Source organism: Cetorhinus maximus, chromosome 2, assembly GCF_964194155.1.
Source record: "Cetorhinus maximus chromosome 2, sCetMax3.hap1.1, whole genome shotgun sequence".
Taxonomy (NCBI): domain Eukaryota; kingdom Metazoa; phylum Chordata; class Chondrichthyes; order Lamniformes; family Cetorhinidae; genus Cetorhinus; species Cetorhinus maximus.
The window spans coordinates 7,804,883-7,822,158 of record NC_135880.1 but is presented as its reverse complement, the minus strand read 5'-3'; the positions used below and the strand labels follow the sequence as shown (position 1 = coordinate 7,822,158).

The 17,276-nt window shown below is 44.8% G+C and overlaps 2 protein-coding genes across 2 annotated transcripts in view; one reads left to right on the top strand and one right to left on the bottom strand.

Moving 5' to 3' along the window:
- hmgcs1 (3-hydroxy-3-methylglutaryl-CoA synthase 1 (soluble)) overlaps positions 1-5,224 on the bottom strand; it is an 83,040-nt gene extending 77,816 nt beyond the window's left edge. The window contains exon 1 of the mRNA XM_078560597.1: positions 5,182-5,224. The gene's annotated coding sequence lies outside the window, so the exon portion shown is untranslated. The remainder of the gene's footprint in view (positions 1-5,181) is intronic.
- The window catches only part of LOC144692089 (uncharacterized), a 981,581-nt gene that overhangs the window by 775,329 nt on the left and 188,976 nt on the right, over positions 1-17,276 (top strand). The window lies entirely within an intron of this gene.

Below are 17,276 nucleotides of genomic sequence, written 5' to 3'. Positions count from 1 at the left end.
CAACGGAGAGTGCAGGACAGCATGTCAGGAGCAGCACCAGGCATACCTAAAAACGATAGGACTGGTCTACGCGACAGGACTACTTGTGTGCCAAACAGCATAAGCAGCCAGTGATAGACAGAGCTAAGTGATTCCACAACTAACGGATCAGATCTAAGCTCTGCACTCCTGCCACATCCAGTCATGAATGGTGGTGAACAATTAAAAAAACTATTTAAAAAAGGAGGGAGGGAGAAAGCAGTGAATTATGGACCGGTTAGCCTAACCTCAGTAGTAGGGAAAATGCTAGAGTCTATTATAAAGGATGTGATAACAGGACGTTTAGAAAATATCAACGGGATTAGACATAGTCAACATGGATTTATGAAAGTGAATTCATGTTTGACAAACCTACTGGAGTTTTTTTTGAGGACGTAACTAGCAGAATAGATAAGGGACAACCAGCGTATGTGGTGTATTTGGATTTTCAGAAAGCTTTTGATAAAGTCCCACATAAGAGGTTAGTGTGTAAAATTAAAGCACATGGCATTGGGGGTAATATATTGGCATCTATTGAGAATTGGTTAGCAGACAGGGAACAGAGAGTAGGAATAAGTGCGTCTTTTTCGGAGTGGTAGGCGGTGACTAGTGGGGTACCGCAGGGATCAGTGCTTGGGCCCCAGCTATTCACAATATATATCAATGATTTGGAAGGAGGAACCAAATGTAATATTTCCAAGTTTTCTGACAACACAAAACTTGGTGGGAATGTGAGCGATGAGGAGGGTGTTAAGAGACTTCAGAGACCTTCCTTCCATCTTAAGTATCAGAATCAGTATCTACTCTCCATCATCAGTAAAGTGATGGATGGGGTCATCAGCAGTGATATCAAGTGGCACTTGCTTTAGCAATAGCTTGCTCACTGATGCTCAGTTTGGGTTCCACGAGGGCCACTCAGCTCCAAAACTCATTACACTTGGTTCAAACATGGACAAAAGAGCTGAACTCCTGAGGTGAGGGGAGAGTGACTGCCCTTGATATCAAGGCAGCATTTGACAGAGCGTGGCATCAAGGAGCCCTAGCAAAACTGGAGTCAATGGGAATCAGGGGGAAAACTCTTCGCTGGTTGGAGTCATACCTAACACAAAGAAAGACGGTTTTCGTTGTTGGAGGTCAGTCATCTCAGCTCCAGAACATCGTTGCAGATGTTCCTCAGGGTAGTGTCCTAGGCCCAACCATCTTCAGCTGCTTCATCAGTGACCTTCCTTCCATCATAAGTATCAGAAGTGGGGATGTTTGCTGATGGTTGCACAATGTTCAGCACCATTCACGACTTCTCAGATACTGAAGCAGCCCATGTCCAAATGCAGCAAGACCTGGACAATATCCAGGTTTGGGCTGACAAGTGGCAAGTAACATTCATGCCACACAAGTGCCAGGCAATGACCATCTCCAACAGAAGAGAATCTAACCATCACCCCTTGACATTCAATGGCATTATCATCGCTGAATCCCACAGTATCAACATTCCATTGACCAGAAACTGAACTGGACTAGCCATATAAACACTGTGGCTACAAGAGCAGGCCAGAGGCTAGGAATCCTGTGGTGAGTAACTCACCTCATGACTCCCCAAAGTTGTCCACCATCTACAAGCCACAAGTCAAGAGTGTGATGGAATACTCTCCACTTGCCTGCTCCAACAACACTCAAGAAGCTTGACACCATCCAGGACAATACAACCTGCTTGATTAGCACCACATCCACAAACATTCATTCCCTCCACCACCAACGCACAGTAGCAGCAGTGTGTACCATCTACAAGATGCACTGCAGGAACTCACCAAGCCTCCTTAGACAGCACCTTCCAAATCCACGAGCGCTACCATCTAGAAGGACAAGAGCACCAGATAGATGGAAACACCATCACCTTGAAGTTCCCCTCCAAGCCACTCATCATCCTGACTTGGAAATATATCACCGTTTCTTCAATGTTACTGGGTCAAAATCCTGGAATTCCCTCCTGAACAGCACTGTGGGTGTACACCACATGGACTGCAGCGGTTCAAGAAGGCAGCTCACAACCACCTTCTCAAGGGCAACTAGGGATGGGGAATAAATGCTGGCCCAGCCAGCAAAGCCCACATCCCATAAATGAATTTTTAAAAATCAATTGATTGACTATAATTTCCCACAACCCTGCACATTCTTCCTTTTCAGATAAAAATACAATTCCCTTTTGAGTTTGTAGGGCTGTATTAGAGGGAAACTTTTCTTTCTGATTTGACATTAACATAGGAAGTGTTATTAACATTTGCTCTTAATGGTTTTAGTATCTGTGGGACTTGGGTTAAAATATGTTGAAGAGGATGTGACTTTGTAACTAATCTATATCTACAGGAAATGTGTCATTTGTTCTGAATGAAATGTCAACTCTGGGAGCCCGGGGAAACAAGGAATGAACGCTTGTCTTTAGTGTATATGGCTCTAACTACAGAGGTGGGGTGACACGAGATGACCTGCACTCTAAGACAATGGAAGGAATGGATTTGGACTATTTCCAAATAAGGGACCCTGGAGTAATGAGAAGTAGGGATAAAAGCTGGAAAATTGGAATCTATGTTGGCTCTGTGTTACCATGGCTTCTGGGGTTTGATCCTTCTGGACACAGTTCAACATCACTTCAAAGATAGAAGAAAGACCTCGCCTATAAAAACAAAAAACTACTGCGGATGCTGGAAATCCAAAACAAAATAGTCCACTCCTCCATCACCCCCTACTCCTCAACCCCCACCTATGGCACCTCCCCATGCCCACGCAGAAGATGCAACACCTGCCCCTTCACTTCCTCTCTCCTCACCGTCCAAGGGCCCAAACACTCCTTTCAAGTGAAGCAGCATTTCACTTGCATTTCCCCTAACTTAGTCTACTGCATTCGTTGCTCCCAATGTGGTCTCCTCTACATTGGAGAGACCAAACGTAAACTGGGCGGCCGCTTTGCAGAACACCTGTGGTCTGTCCGCAAGAAAGACCCAAACCTCCCTGTTGCTTGCCATTTTAACACTCCACCCTGCTCTCTTGCCCACATGTCTGTCCTTGGCTTGCTGCATTGTTCCAGTGAAGCCAAACGCAAACTGGAGGAACAGCACCTCATCTTCCCACTAGGCACTTTACAGCCTTCCGGATTGAATATTGAATTCAACAGCTTTAGATCTTGAACTCCCTCGTCCACCCCCAACCCCTTTCCGTTTCTTCTCCCTCCCTTTTGTTTTTTCCAATAATTTATATAGATTTTTCTTTTCCCACCTATTTCCATTATTTTTAAATCTATAAGTGTAATGCCCTGTCAGTCTTTCCACCCCACCCCTACTAGAGCTGTACCTTGAGTGTCCTGCCATCCATTCTTAATTAGCACATTCTCTTAGATAATATCACCACCTTCAACACCTCTTTGTTCCTTTATCTGTGACATATTTTGATTATCTGCTCCTATCACTGCTTGCTTGTCCCTACAACCACCCCCCCCACCCCACCTTAAACCAGCTTATATTTCACCCCTCTCCTATTTTTACTTAGTTCTGTTGAAGGGTCATGAGGACTCGAAACGTCAACTCTTTTCTTCTCCGCCGATGCTGCCAGACCTGCTGAGTTTTTCCAGGTAATTCTGTTTTTGTTTAAGACATCGCCTATGCTGGGAACACTCAAGGAACCCTAGGAACTTGAGGGATGAGACACTTCCATGTTGTCTTCACTGTTTTTTGTTAAGCATATGTAAAATATTGCTTAGTAAATTCTATTTGATTCATAAATATTGGTTATTCGTACCTTGTTAGGTGAGGCACAACTGAGGACCCTAGGGTTAGAGATTAAGAATTCGGAACTTAGAGGTTTTAATTAGAAGGGTTTCGCACCTCAAAACCGTAAAAATCTTACAACACTGACATTCACAACTAAGCATCCTGCTGCCTCTCACTCTCAAGGCTGGTTGATGAGAAATGGCAAGGAGTGTGTACATGGGGAGGGATTGGCAGGCACTGTGGAACTCGATCCTGAAGCAAGAACTCAATGCCTTTCAGGGAAAAGGACAGCAGAATTATTCAAGGTGGGGGATACAGAATTCCTCAAGGTGGGGGATACAGAATTCCTCAAGGTGGGGGATACAGAATCCCTCAAGGTGGGGGATACAGAATTCCTCACGGTGGGGGATACAGAATTCCTCACGGTGGGGGATACAGAATTCCTCAAGGTGGGGGATACAGAATTCCTCAAGGTGGGGGATACAGAATTCCTCACGGTGGGGGATACAGAATTCCTCACGGTGGGGGATACAGAATTCCTCACGGTGGGGGATACAGAATTCCTCAAGGTGGGGGATACAGAATTCCTCAAGGTGGGAGATACAGAATTCCTCACGGTGGGGGATACAGAATTCCTCAAGGTGGGGGATACAGAATTCCTCAAGGTGGGGGATACAGAATTCCTCAAGGTGGGGGATACAGAATTCCACAAGGTGGGGGATACAGAATTCCTCAAGGTGGGGGATACAGAATTCCTCAAGGTGGGGGATACAGAATTCCTCAAGGTGCGGGATACAGAATTCCTCAAGGTGCGGGATACAGAATTCCTCAAGGTGCGGGATACAGAATTCCTCAGTGCATCTGGATTCTGCAGACAAAATGGGAATCCACCTGCCTGCATAAATAATTATGGCCATCACATGTTAGAAAACTATAAATTCACGCATCCACATTGAAACCTGTGAAGAAATGTATGACATACACGGCCTACTTTTGATCATCCAAAGTCATTTTTCCCCCACTAAAAAAAAATGCAATTTGCCCAGTAATCTAAATACAGATTACAAGCAAAGAAATGAATGAATTCATGATAACTGCAATTAAGCAACCTTGAATTAAGGAGATTATATGCCCAAATTGCAATCCATTCACATATGCATATAAAATATACATAATTAAATAAAATTTAAATTAAATAAATGCAAAATTACAAACCTATGTACATCAAACTAAACAGGAACACAATGAGGTGCAGAACAACTTTTGTTAATTTAAGTTTTTTTTTGCGAAATGAATGCAAATAAAAGCAGGATGGGGATTTATTTTTAAAATAAAAGTCCTGCATATGTGATAAGTGGATCTGACACTTCTCCAGGCTATGCAGCCTCTTACCTGCTTGTCTTACCTGTAAAGGCCAGAAACTGTTCGAGCTGTAACTGCTGCACTGGGATACACATGGACACTGCCACCTAGCTTTATATAGTACAACTAAACCTGTCCAGCGCTGTCAATCAGGGTGACGGACGGGGCCAGCTGGCCAACCGGCGCGCGGCGATCCCGGCTGGCGCGATCGGAAGCGCGGGGCGCAGCCAATCGGCGGGGTAGGTGGGCGGCTCCGGGCGGCCGCGCTCTCTTTGTGAATGGGCCCGGAGTGGTGTGAGCGAGACCGTCATCTGGTGAGAGGAGAGGGCGGCCAATCAGGAGCGGCCTGGCCTCTCCATCCTCTGGGCCCACGCTCGCCCCCGGGAGACGGTTGCCCCGAGCAACCAGTTGAGGCCTAAATTAAACAACAGCCTCTCTACCTCCAGGCCCATGGACCACTTGATAACAATTCTGACAAAAGCCTCAAACTATAAATTAATTTCACAGAGATATGAGCAAAAAAACTGCGGATGCTGGAAATCCAAAACAAAAATAAAAATACCTGGATTAATTTCACAGGATGGTTAGAGCACAGAAGGAGACCATTCAGCCCATCGTGTCTGTGCTAACTCTCCGAATGAACAGTTCGCCTAAATGCCATTCCCACGCCTTCTTCCCACAATCCTGCACATTCTTCCTCTTCAGACAATAATACAATTCCCTTTTAAATGCCTTGATTGAACTTGCTTCCACCATACTTTGCCAACCCTCCATGATTACCCTGGATGGACAAAAGCAAAAATACTGCGGATGCTGGAAACCTGAAACAAAAACAGAAACAAAAATTGCTGGAGAAACTCAGCAGGTCTGACAGCATCTGTGGAGAGGAAGACAGAGTTAACACGTTTCGTGTCCGTATGACTCTTCATCGGAACTAAAGAGAAATAGAAATGAGGTGAAATATAAGCTGTTTAAGAGGGGGTGGGACAGGTGGAGCTTGATAGAGGGCCAGTGATAGGTGGAGGCAAAGGAGAGATTGCCAAAGATGTCACAGACAAAAGGACGAAGGGGTGTTGATGGAGGTGATATTAGCTAAAGGATGTGCTAATGGTGACATTAAGGGTAGAAAGCAGGACGAGCAAATGACAGATGGCCCTAGTGGGGGTGGGGTGGGAAGAAGGGATCGAAATGGGCTAAAAGGTGGAGATAAAACAATGGATGGAAATAATTTTTAAAATAATAATAGAAATAGGTGGGAAAAAAATATATATTTAAGGTCACTGACCTCATCTCCTCTGGAGATCTTCCCTCCACAGCTTCCAACCTCATAGTCTCCCAACCTCAGACGGCCCGCTTCTACCTCCTACCCAAAATCCACAAACAGGACTGTCCCAGCAGACCGATCGTGTCAGCCTGTTCCTGCCCCACGGAACTCATTTCTTGCTATCTTGATTCCACTCTCTCTCCCCTTGTCCAGTCTCTTCCCACCTACATCCGCGATTCCTCTGACGCCCTACATCATATCAACAATTTTCAGTTCCCTGGCCCCAACTGCCTCCTCTTCACCACGGACGTCCAATCCCTCTGCACCTCCATTCCCTACCGGGATGGTCTGAGGGCTCTCCGATTCTTCCTCGCACAGAGGTCCGAACAATCCCCATCCACCAGCACTCTCCTCCGTCTGGCTGAACTTGTTCTCACACTGAACAATTTCTCCTTAAACTCATCTCACTTCCTCCAAATAAAAGGTGTGGCAATGGGTACCTGCATGGGCCCCAGTTATGCCTGTCTCTTTATGGGGTATGTGGAACATTCCTTGTTCCAGTCCTACTCAGGTCCCCTCCCACAACTCTTTCTCCGGTACATCGATGATTACTTCGGTGCTGCTTCATGCTCTCGTCTGGACCTGGAAAAATTTATTAATTTTGCTTCCAATTTCCACCCCTCCATCATTTTCACATGGTCCATCACTGACACTTCCCTTCCCTTCCTTGACCTCTCTGTCTCAATTTCTGGTGATAGACTATCCACCAATATCCATTACAAGCCTACCGACTCCCACAGCTACCTCGACTACAGCTCCTCACACCCTGCTTCCTGTAAGGACTCCATCCCATTCTCACAGTTCCTTCACCTCCGTCGCATCTGTCCTGATGATGCCACTTTCCAAGTCTTCCTTCTTCCTTAACCGAGGTTTTCCACCCACGGTGGTTGACAGGGCCCTCAGCCATGTCCGGCCCATCTCCTGCGCATCCGCCCTCACGCCTTCCTCTCCCTCCCAGAACCATGATAGGGCCCCCCTTGTCCTCACTTATCACCCCACCAGCCTCCGCATTCAAAGGATCATCCTCCGCCATTTCCACCAACTCCAGCATGATGCCACCACCAAACACATCTTCCCTTCACCCCACCTGTCAGCATTCCATAGGGACTGTTCCCTCCAAGACACCCTGATCCACTCCTCCATCACCCCCTACTCCTCAACCCCCTCGCACGGAACCTTCCCATGCAACCGCAGAAGGAGCAACACCTGCCCCTTTACTTCCCCTCTCCTCACCATCTAAAGGCCCAAACACTTCTTTCTAGTGAAGCAGCACTTCACTTGCACTTCCCTCAATTTAGTCTACTGCATTCGCTGCTCCCAATGCGGTCTCCTCTACATTAGAGAGACCAAACGCAGACTGGGTGAACGTTTTGCGGAACACCTTTGGTCTGTCCGCAAGCATGACCCAGACCTCCCTGTCGCTTGCCATTTCAACACACCACCCTGCTCTCATGCCCACATGTCTGTCCTTGGCCTGCTGCAATGTTCCAGTGAAGCTCAACGCAAACTGGAGGAACAGCACCTCATCTTCCGATTAGGCGCTTTACAGCCTTCTGGACTTAACATTGAGTTCAACAACTTCAGGTCATGAACTCTCCTCCATCCCCAACCCTTTTCCGATCCCCTTTTTTCTAATAATTATTATATTTTTTTTAAATATAATTTTCTTTTCTCACCTATTTCTATTATTATTTTAAAATTTATTTCCATCCATTGTTTTATCTCCACCTTTTGCCCTATTTTGATCCCTTCCCCCTACCCCACCCCCACTAGGGCCATCTGTCACTTGCCCGTCCTGCTTTCTACCCTTAATGTCACCATTAGCACATCCTTTAGATAATATCACCTCTGTCAACACCCTTTTGTCCTTTTGTTTATGACATCTTTGGCAATCTCTTCTTTACCTCCACCTATCACTGGCCCTCTATCCAGCTCCACCTGTCCCACCCCCTCAAACAGCTTATATTTCACCTCATTTCTATTTTTCTTTAGTTCTGATGAAGAGTCATATGGGCTCAAAATGTTAACTCTGTCTTCCTCTCCACAGATGCTGTCAGACCTGCTGAGTTTTTCCAGCTATGATTATCCTGGAGTCTCCAGGAATTGAAGATCAATTTCCAGGATACTGCTGTGGGTGCAACCCTGGAGAAAAATCATTGGGACAATAAAAAAGATTGCATTTTTTGTCATTTTCTTTCAACATTTCCCTTTACCAGATATAAAAATAAATAGTCGTTTGGTAGAAGCTACATATATCAATACACAGGGCCCTGTTCTTTGTAGACAGAAAGAACATGTACACACATTGCACCTTTTTCAACTGAACAGAGTAGGCGACAGCCATTCTCTGGTTCATTCCCCAGGGCAATGCCTTGACCAATCAGAGTCAACCTGCTTGGTTTGAATTCAAATAAAGCTCGGGAGTTAACTGTCATCAGTTAACTGATGCATTCTCCATGGCAACACCTCTAATAATCAGCATCCACTTGCCAACCAATCAGCGCTCTCTTTTCGTGCAGTATAAATTGTTGTTCCCTTTACACTTGATATCCTTGTGAATTGTCCTCTTGAGCGCACGATGAAAAGTTTCAACAAAACGTGTCTTTTTTCAGCAATACTCAAGATATAAAAATATTGAAAATGGGGGCAAATGTTTGGCTGACTATCAGGCAACATCCAATTGGGTAATGAGTCTTTTTTTTGCTTTCTAATTGGCATAGGAAGGCAGTACATCAGAAAGATGGATGTGTTGGCCAACTAATGGCTGGAGTGTGGGGGGGCAGGTCAAGTGATGAAACCTCCAGGAATACATTTGATCACAGTCGGTAATCTCACACTCTCAGTGCTTTCCAGATCCCAGCCATTTTCTGCGTGAAAAAGTTTCTTCTTATGTCTCAGAGGGAAAATACAGTAAAACATGTAAATGACTGGTACCAGTTAAACTTATCTGAACTGGTCCTGTATACCTGAAATTGGAACTGCAGTAGTAATGGTATCAGTAGTACTGCTTTTCTACTGGTTTTGACTATTTTGAACTGGGTTTTCCATCTGCTTTTACCAATTCCTTTAAATTTGGTCCTCCGGTTCTCGATCCTTCCAACAATGAGAACTATCTACTCTGTCCAAACTCCTCATGATTTTGAGCACTTTTATTAAATCTCCTCTCAACTTTCTCTTCTCTAAGGAAAACACTCTCCAATATATCTAGGTAACTGAAGTTCCTCATCCCTGAACCTATTCTCCTGAATCTTTTAAGCACCCTTTCTAAAGTCTTCATATCCTTCTTATAGCACAGTGCCGTGCCCAGAATTGGATGCAATACTCCAGTTGAGGCCAAACCAATGTGAGACAAACCATAACTTCCTTCCTTTAAAAATAGAATCGAGATCTGCCTCATTTAGGCAAGAATTCTTTTACTTTTTTTCCGCTTTTTGCCCTTTCTCTTCTGAAGTTATTGATCTACCCTGAGGTACCTTCTTCTTCTTCTTCTTAGGCAGTTCCCCCAGGATTGAAGGTGACTTGCTTCCATTCCAGTTCAATGGGTCCCGAGATGGCTGATAAGTACAAGGCCTGATCGGCAGACTCTGTCAAATGCAGGACAGCTGGGACTCGAAGGGTCAGGAAGATGAGGTGTTTGAAGCTTTGTGCGCTCTGTCCGACGCCTCGACTTTGCGTCGACATGTTCACAACCAAGACTCTTTATATGTTGTGTGCTTTCTCAAATGATGCTTCTCCATTTTGGTCAGTCAGAAGTCGGAGCTCCCGTGAATCGGCAGGGGTTTGACTTCTTCAGGGATGCTTCAAGGACATCCCTAAAGCATTTCCACTATCCTCCTTGGATTCTTCTCCTGTGGCTGAGTTCTGAATAGTTGCTTTAGGAGTCTAGTGTCAGGCATATTTCTTGCCCAACAGAGCTGGTTTTGAATGGCTTGGTTTGCTGTTGGACCACCATTCTTACCACTGGATTTGGAGGATCTTGTGAAGGTACCACTGGTGGCACTTCTCCAATGCTTTGAGGTGCCTGCTGTAGGTTGTCCATGTCACAGGAGCATATAGAAGTGTAGGGACCACTGCTGCCTGGTAAACCATGGCCTGAGGTAGAGTTCCACTGACCTACATACCCTGGTATAATAGCCTAATAATAGTGTATGTTCTAAGATATGTTCTTCTCCTTGGACTCTAGGTGTGGGACTTAGTTCATGGACAGACTGTAGACATATTCTGATATCAGCTTAACACTTGTTTATTAGTACTACCTCCTAAGCATGATTCCAACCTCTCTCTTGAGAATCTAACACATGACTGACTGATGTCAGTGGTACATCACCAGCTATGACATACATTAGCATATTGGAAGAGTTGGTGGCATAGTGGTTTTGTCACTGGGCTAGTATGCCAGAGACCCAGGATAATGCTCTGAGTACCCGGGTTCGAATCCCACCGTGGCACAACCACAAAACCATTGCCGATTGTTGTAAAAACCCATCTAGTTCACTAATGCCCTTTAGGGAAGGAAATCTGCTGTCCTGGTCTGGCCTACATGTGACTCCAGACCTGCTGTGGATGACTCTTAAATGCCCTCTGAACAAGGGCAGTTAGGGATGGGCAATAAATGCTGGCCTAGCCAGTGATGCCCACATCCCATGAATGAATAAAAAAAAATCATGTTAACTCTGTACACTACACCTGCCCCCAAGTATATTATCCTACTTTTTAACAACAACATGAAACTTTGACCTTACATTACATTTCTGTAACTCCCTTTTAACAACTACAGATTCTAGACAACTCCAACTCCTACTTTTCCCCTCCTCAAGTCACATTCCAAGTCATATTCCGACAATATTATTGGCCCTTAGGGGAAGACATCTTGGATGTCGGGTAAAGATGGTAGATTTCCTTTCCTAAAGGGCATTAGTGAACCAGATGGGTTTTTACAACAATTGATGATGGTCACCATTACTAAGATGCAGACATGCAGTGAAAGTTGCCAAGGAAAAGCTCCAAAGAAAGGCTTGGAAGCTGAAGGCAGAAATTTAAAATTCCTCACTGCAGCAGAATACCATGGGCTTTCTTGGAAGTCCAGCTTCAGTCCCTTTAGTGCAGAGTCAGCAGACCTGGCAGGGCTAGGTCTAAACCAAGTCCTGAGAAACTTTTGTGTAATTCACTGATCAGAAATTGAAGTTGAAAAGCACCATCAGAAAAACCAGATTCCCGAGTCGCTGCCTGAACACCAAAACCGTCAAGTGTGGGTGAACCTTTTGTTTTCAAACGATCGGTGGCACCATCTTGAATTTCAGCAACTTCTTAAAGCCAAACCTACACTTTAACATTTTTCAACCATGGATCAGAGACCCACTCTTCCAAATCAATGCGGACTTGTCCCTGGCCCACATCAATCACATCACTGGGGACTTTGGGGGAAAAGATTCTTTAGATACATTATTGCTTCAGGTGTGGATAAAAAGACAGAAGCTCGACAAGTTAACACACTGCTTTATTTGGTTAGCCCAATAGCGGACGACATTATTGCTTGAGAAGGAATTAACAAATCATCCGCTAAATTTGAAGAAGTACCAATATCATTTGATGTTTATTTTAACCTAACAAGTAACAAAGTCCTTCAAAGGGCTAAATTTAATAAGTGTGTCCCGCAGCCATGAGAACCTGCCGACTCATTCGTTAATGATCTGTACAGGGTGGCTGAAGGCTGTGAATACAGGGCACTAAAATATGAACTTATCAGGGATAGAATAGTTGTAGGAGTAGTGGACGACGTACTCTCAGGCACGCTGCAAACGAAGGAAGATATAACTCTCGAGAAAGCTGTCCAGCTTGTTAGGCAGTCTGAACTCCATGTGCAGCACAGGTCCATTTTAAGAGAAGAAAGTAAACCATGGTACAAAGGAAGCCCCACAGTGCAAGTTAGTTAAACAGCACAGAAACAGGGGACACTTCAGGCCAAGGGAAGCAATGCCTTAACCAACCAGTAGAGCGATCATGACAGCACTGTGCAGCAAAGCGCCCTCACAGGCAAGATCAATGTCCTGCAATTTCAGCCCAATGCTTTCAATGTAACAGAATTGGCACTTTGGCAGACTGTGCAAGGCCAGAACATCGAAATGCACAGAAGACCCACAGACGATTCATGAAGTCGAGACTGCACATCAAGAGGACACACAGCCATGCTTCTTGGGTGAGGTCAAAGATCCAGAATTTTTGTACTGGAATGTGGACGTTCGGTTAACAGCCACCTCACAAACTTTAAATTAGACAAGGGAGACAGTGTTACTGTCCTATTGGACAAAGAACCATGGTTCAGAGACCCCTGGCTTCGAACAACAGACACACCACTGTATGGGCCCGAAGGAGTCCGAATTCCAGTCATAGGCATGATACTAGAACCACTAAGATATGGCAGCGAACAAATCACCGTAACCAAAACAAAAACAGAATTACCTGGAAAAACTCAGCAGGTCTGGCAGCATCGGTGGAGAAGAAATCAGTTAACGTTTCGAGTCCTCACGACCCTTCGGCAGGACCACCGTAACCAGTCTTTTTCTCTCTTGAACAGAGATGCCTGTGTAGCCCTGAAACTCCTCAAAACAGCAGACGATGTCAAGACAGCAACTTCGTAAATCATACAGAACTGCAAGTTCCCGAGAGCTCAAACAAGAGAGAATATTGTTCCGGACGGGGGAGAGGGGAAAACTGAACTCTACTTTTCTCACCGTATGTCCGTAAGCAGAGATGTTTTAATTTTTGAAACAGACTGTGCCATGTTTCCCCAAACCCTGTTTGTGAAGAGAATTTTAAAGTGACTCGCAGCAAACTCTCTTTAGCGTTAAATCAGAAGTATTGTTTATTCATATATTCAAACCTGGGGGATGGCTGTTGCACACACGCACACGCTCACACATACACACACACGCTCTCTCACATACACACACACGCTCTCTCACATACACACACACGCTCTCTCACATACACACACACGCTCTCTCACATACACACACACGCTCTCTCACATACACACACACGCTCTCTCACATACACACACACGCTCTCTCACATACACACACACGCTCTCTCACATACACACACACGCTCTCTCACATACACACACACGCTCTCTCACATACACACACACGCTCTCTCACTTACACACACACGCTCTCTCACATACACACACGCTCTCTCACATACACACACGCTCTCTCACATACACACACACGCTCTCTCACATACACACACGCTCTCTCACATACACACACGCTCTCTCTCACACACACACACACACGCTCTCTCTCTCACACACACACACGCTCTCTCTCACACACACGCGCTCTCTCACACACACACACATGCTCTCTCTCACACACACAATGCTCTCTCTCTCACACACACATGCTCTCTCTCTCACACACACACACATGCTCTCTCTCACACACACACATGCTCTCTCTCTCACACACACACACATGCTCTCTCTCTCACACACACACACATGCTCTCTCTCTCACACACACACACACACATGCTCTCTCTCTCACACACACACACATGCTCTCTCTCTCACACACACACACATGCTCTCTCTCTCACACACACACACATGCTCTCTCTCTCACACACACACACATGCTCTCTCTCTCACACACACACACATGCTCTCTCTCTCACACACACACACACATGCTCTCTCTCACACACACACACATGCTCTCTCTCTCACACACACACACACACATGCTCTCTCTCTCACACACACACACATGCTCTCTCTCACACACACACACACACACATGCTCTCTCTCTCACACACACACACATGCTCTCTCTCACACACACACACATGCTCTCTCTCTCTCACACACACACACATGCTCTCTCTCTCACACACACACACACACACACATGCTCTCTCTCTCACACGCACACACACATGCTCTCTCTCTCACACACACACACACACCCCTACACTAGGAGGGAAAAATGGCTTTACAACCAGGAATAGTTTCAAACAAAAAAGGCCAAAGATATGGAAATGAATTCACATGAATGTCAGAGTCCAGTGAGGGTTCCTTCATGTAGGAGTTAAAGTTCAGGTGGGTTCAGCTAGCTGAAAGCAGGATTTGCCGAAATTCCTTCAGAGTGGGTGACGACGCAGCAAGATGAGGTTGATATACAGAGACTTGGTCCGCCATACAGGCGATGGCAGGAACCTTCCAGAGAACAAGGCTTTGAGGAGGTTTAGACTTGAGGCAGGCTTTGTTGTCAGCCTGAACTGTCTTCTCTCTTTGCAGACCAGGTTGGTCCATTTTCATTACAGGTGCTGGAAAGCCCTCATTGGTGAGACCAGCCAACTACTCAGATGGTTACCACGACGCCTGCAGTGGAGGATAGACAAGAGAGCAACCAACAACCAGAAGAGCCTCAATCTCCAGCTGCAACGGCTGTTGATGAGGTCAACACTGCAACCACAGAGCAAACACTGCAATTCCCACTCTGCACGACAATGCCACAGAAGATGCTGGAACAAAGTAGCAGCCGTCCATTGCTGACAGCACACCACACAGCCAAACGCAATAGTGATATTGTTAAAAAAACCACATCCTCAAAACAGGAAAGGCCATCTTCAGTCACAGGGGACCCACACTGAGAAAGAGGAAAAATCGACATGGAGACGATGTGACGAAAGCATAATAGTTTTCATAACATTTTTCTGGTTTATTGTGAAGTAGGTTTACGGGGGTAAGTATAGTTGGGTCTGTGCGTGATTTAACTACATTTGGAGTCAAGTAGACTGCAAGCTTGAAATCATCAGAAGAAGCTAGGTGTAGAAATGTGCTCGACATGCCACTGAGTAAACATGGATGCTGTTTGAGCATGTAAGGTGTGAAGGGAACTTGCATTTTTAGATAAATGAAGGAAAGTTTGTTTTTCAATGGGATCTTAATGAGTAAACATGGATGCTGTTTGAGCATGTGAGGTGTGAAGGGAACTTGCATTTTTAGATAAACGAAGGATAGTTTGTGTTTCAATGGGATCTTAATCTGTTTACAACTAGCTAGATAAGCAAGGCTAAGGAGTGTTTTTTTTCCCACAGGTTACTGACAATATTGGCAACATGAAAGTTTTTATATTATGAGGAAGATACAGTTTCAAAGACATATGGAACATTAAAATTTACATATTAAAGACAGAGAAACATATATGCAGGAGAATGAAAGGCTATGTAAGGAAGGCCATGTAAGATCTAACAGGAGTGTGTGAAACAGCCTTCAAGAAGCCTCCAGCCATTTGTCTGCTGTGTAAAGTAACTGAAGTTGGAGAAAAACCATTTGGAATTCCACTGACAAGTGAGTACTGTGTTAACTTGCTGGATTTGTTTTAAATCTAAAATCTATTTTGGACTGTTGCCTTAAAGGTGGTGTGTAACTGGGAGTCAGGTCAATTAGGTATTTTGAGATTTGTTATAGTATTAAGCAATTGTAGTCTTATATATGTGCTTGAAATCCTTTATTTTGTTAATAAATATTTTCAATTAATTTAAAAAATCTCTAAGGATCTTGGTGGACTCATTACATCTGAATTCAGTGCACATATTTCCTCGTAATAAATACAAATTGCAAAATCGTTGTCATAGCGCGACCAAGTTTCCCTTGTGGACTTGGTCCGCCTGGCACACATCATCTGTCACGTCATAACAACAAGCAAAATGTTTGTCCACCCCGGAAATCAACAACCACCTATCGCCACAACTGTCAAAATCAACAAAGAACAGTTCAATGAAAAGCAATGGGAAAAGAGGATGAAAAGATACCCAGGTGCCAGAACAACCTTGAAATGAACAGAGTTTACCATCAATAACAGAGCCTACCACTCCTCTGACAGCAGTGCAAATGAGATATGGAAAGGTTAGAAGGCCTCCAGACCACCTAAACCTATGAACTCAGAGACCTGAAAGGGGAAAGATGGGGTAGTAATAATGATGTAAATACATGAGATAAACTAGAATAACCTGAAAAAGACATTGGATAATGACTTGGGAGGAGGTATAATATAAGGGTCTGGCATATATAGGGTTAATATGGGACTAAGTACATTATTGTTCACACAGTGATGTGAGAGCACGTGACCCACACTTAGGGGTCAGTCCAGGGTTGGACAGAGCTGTGTGCACAAGAAAGCATGGATCCATTCTTTCTAGACAGTTCCTAGACTGAATCTTATACTGTATATGTCTACATGGTTCTCGTAGTTAATAAATACATAGTTAACCTACTATGAAGACTTCATTAAAACCAACCAAACGATAACCAATGCCCTAAAACACTTCAAATGCAATTATATCTTTTCTTAAGTAAGGAGGCTAAAAGTATACCCCAGAAGTGGTCTCACCAATTCCCTGTACACTATAGCAAAACTCCCCTACTACTATACTCCCATTCCCCCTCCAATAAATGACATTCCATTTGTCTTCCTAATCACTTGCTGTACCTGCATACCAAATTTTTGTGATTCATGTACCAGGATATCCTGATCCTGTAGAGTTTTGCAGACTAGATTATAGATCCTCTGAGAGAAGAAATTCCTCATCATCTCCCTCTTAAAGATCGCAGATTAAAGCGATTGGATTGGCAAAAGAAGCAAAAGCGACAGGAGGGGAAAACTTTTTTTTCGCACAGCGCGTGGTCAAGGCCTGGAGTGCGCTGCCGGAGACCTGCGGCGGAGGCAGGTCCCATCGGGGCATCAAGAGGGAATTCAAGGATTATCTGAAAAGCAACGACGTGCAGGGTTACGGTAGGGAG